We start from the raw sequence: 3693 nt of genomic DNA on the forward strand, positions 1-3693 counted from the left end.
TGTTCCACAGAACTTCTGCCACGAATCTTTCTTTGCAGCCCTAATTTGACTTTTGTAGTCGTTAAAGCTTTTTCTATAGCTTAGAAAATAAGCTCTCGAAATAAGCCATTTTCAAAAAATAAAAGAAAATAAACAAAGTACTGTTTAAAAATGCAATACCTAAAATTTTTTTTATTGCAAACTTTTTGCAAAAAAAAAATCCAAAAAACTATACTTTTCACCAAAAAGTTATAATACTACCCTATTTTTTATTATCTATCATAAGTGTGACATGAGATAAGAATTTTAAGAAAACGGATGTCTGCATGACTTAACTCGTATAAATCGACAAAAAACCGGTGTCGAAAAAAATCCCTTACACATTGGTTACCAGTAACCATAGCAACAACGAGGTGGAGTTTGAACAAAATGCTAACATAAAATTTTTTACTGCTACACTTTGCGAATTTTCCTAATGTATCACAATATTGGTGTATTGAACAGCGTTGTCTTTTCCGACCAAATTTGGTCACTCCTTTTCCATTTGGTAGGTTGGTCGGCAAAGTAAGATTTTGGTCAGATAGTTGAATTAAGTTTTTAAATTCTTAATTATAGATATAAATATTTGCCAATTATACCTTTTAAACATTTTCCAATCCTGCCTTTAATAAAATTATAGTTTAATAAACTAAAACCTCCCTATTATAATTGCCATTCGTACTGTCATCAGGTATGTAACTTGAGAATAGAAATCGCTGCATCTTTTAGGCGCATCAATATTACATAGTTACATCCCGAACTAATAAAAGGAAGGTAATAATAAAAATAAGAAACCTGGAGCCAGTGTTATGGCTGGAGACTTAGGCGGGCTGAAAACATTATTGATTACGGATGAGTAACGAGTGGCATACTTTGTCAAAAGCCTTCACTGAAATCGGTGTATGTTACGTCGGTATGAGCATTTTCTCTAAAACCGTTTGAGACATGAGTGGTAAACTCCAATAAATTAATGATAGTAGATTTTCTTTTAGAAAACCCGTGTTGAGATTGTGAAATTGAAGAAGATATAGAATATGTCAGCTGATTAACAATAATTGCCTCGAATAATTTGTAGAAAGGAGACAGCTTCGCTATGCCTCGATAGTTTTCTATAGAGGACCTGCTGCCGTTTTTGTGAGGTGGTATTATGAAAGACTCCTTCCAGGCTGACGGAAAAACGACATGTTTTTGTGACAAATTGAATAGAGTTGTTAAAGGCTCGCGGATGTTCTTAGCGCAGTTTTTAAGAAAACACGTCGGAATATGATCAGCTCCAGGCCTAAACGACGCTTTCAAGGTTTTTAAATAGTTTAAAACTTCATCGGAAGATATTACTGGAATATAAGCAGAGTTGATTGGGCAAAGTTCGTACGGATAGTCTCCACTGATAGGAAAGTCTACAGAATAATTGGACCTAAAGAAATGTGGGCAATGAGGTGGCTGTCGCTAGACACAGTGTTGCGATAATGCATAGCGGACGGAAAACCTTGTACTTTACGCTTTAAATTTACGAAACCTAAAATGGTTTAGGATTGTTAATTAAATTCTTCTTAATTTACATAAATATGACTTATAACATTTCTTATTTAATGCAAAGTAGTTATGCCGCAAAACTGAGTACTTTACATAATCACTGTGTAAGCGCGTGTTTATTAATTAATTAATTATTTATACATTTTAAAAGAATGTGACTGTTTTTCAATTTTTTTAAGCTCTTTAGTGGATCATAATTGTATTGGCTCTTCATGAACAATATTACGATTTGGTACATACTTCCGAAACAAACTGAAACAGTATCATTAAAGTACTCAACGCTACGCTCCACGTCTTCTCTATATATTGGCCAAGATTACTTTGAAACTTCTTTGTTAATATGTTTTTTTATTTTCTTTCGCAAAAACATATCTAGTACTTGAACTATACGACTTATTATTATGTAATTCATTTATGATTTCGTAGCTTAACTCAAGAACGGGATGGTATACATCCTCTGGCAAAACTAGGGGATCACACCGACTAATAGAGGACTTCGGAACATCATCAACGTAAACGAGATCCAAGACCTTTCCAAACTTATTTGGACATATATTTATTTGTTTAAGGCAAAGTTAAGCCATTTCTTCCAGAAATACATTGTATCTAGAGATAAGAACTGGTACAACATCGGTGTCAATAATGTTCCATGAAATGTGTGGCAGATTTAAATCGCCCAAAACAATCATAAAATCGGATGCCGTAAGCATTGCATTTACGGACTCAAGTAAAGAAACTAGCTGCATATATACTGATACGGCAGAATAAGTAGGGATGTAGCAAAGAGCTAAATAAATATAAATATTTCCAGCCTGTACACGTATACATTTAAATTCGGTATATTCAATTACAGGAACACTAAGGGCCAATTTCACAATGCGTAGTTAACTCAGAATCGGCAGTTAACTAGAGATTTTCAGTACAAAAATCTGTAGTTAACTGTCGATTCTGAGTTAACTACGCATTGTGAAATTGGCCCTAACTTCCTCGGATGGTATCGATGAATGCACCGCAAAAAGAACACCACCGCCAATTCTGCCCTCGCGGTCGCTCCTGTATATTTGATATTCATTTGAAAGAACTCCGGAATTAAAAATATGAGGTTTGAACCATGTTTCAGGTCAAGAAAATAATATTATAATTGCATTCAAAACCTTTTAAATATAAGTCTGTTAGTTTGGTATTCAAACCTCTAACGCGTTGATAGTAAATACGAAAATTAGACTTGCGAGTTAGTTTTTTGAATCAGAATTAAGATTAGAAATTTTAGCTACGTTGTTATTACTTTTATTAGGTTTATACCCAAACTCGCCAACAAATGCCCCGGTCGGCCAAAATGAATGATTTAGTAGTGAATCAAAATCTTCGGCAGCTACATCAATTTTAAAAGTTGAAATATCGCGATCGTATTTAAAATTAAATTTACGAATAAATAAGTACATCTTTAGTTTTACTTTTAGTCGATATGTATGACTTTATATCATCCAAAGAAGTGTCTTTAGCAGGTGATTGATCTTTTCTGAGGAATTACAACCAACTTTTTCATAATGATGTCTGAAATGCGCGATTCCGAGTTATTCGGAGGAATTAAGTTAGACAGTGCAGCTTCGGATGTTGATGGCAACACTGTTAAATCAACAGTTTGATTGACGTTATTATTTTCAGACTTAGACCTAGTGGATATGGCTTTAGATAGCGGAGGCTCCAATGCCTGAGGGCATGGAGAAGAAAGATTAATAAGTTCCAAGGACTTAGATATCTGTGGTCGTAAGCAATAACCGCCTAAGTCGACTTAAGAAAGAATTGAATTATATATGCTATAGTTTTCTGCAACTATTAGTCCATGTCTACGTGAAACTCCCACCTCGTTACCTATTCTATTTAAAAAGTTATAAATGAAAGTATTTTGGTTTCCCCATAAGGTTAACATTACAACCCAAATCTTTAAAGCGCTTTTTCTCGAATTCAGGTTTTTCGACTTAGGCGATTATTGCTTATTATTACCGCAGATATATGGCCATGGTGGAAGAGTATGAGAAATTCCAAACGGATCGTACTGCCACCATGGGACCTAGCGAAGCCCAAAAAAGAAATTGATCTCAGAACGAGAGTGGCAACGGAGCTGACCGCAAACGGTTAAAG

This window comes from Rhagoletis pomonella, unplaced genomic scaffold (genome assembly GCF_013731165.1).
Source record: "Rhagoletis pomonella isolate Grant_MI unplaced genomic scaffold, Rhpom_1.0 Rhpom_scaffold_00127, whole genome shotgun sequence".
Lineage (NCBI taxonomy): Eukaryota > Metazoa > Arthropoda > Insecta > Diptera > Tephritidae > Rhagoletis > Rhagoletis pomonella.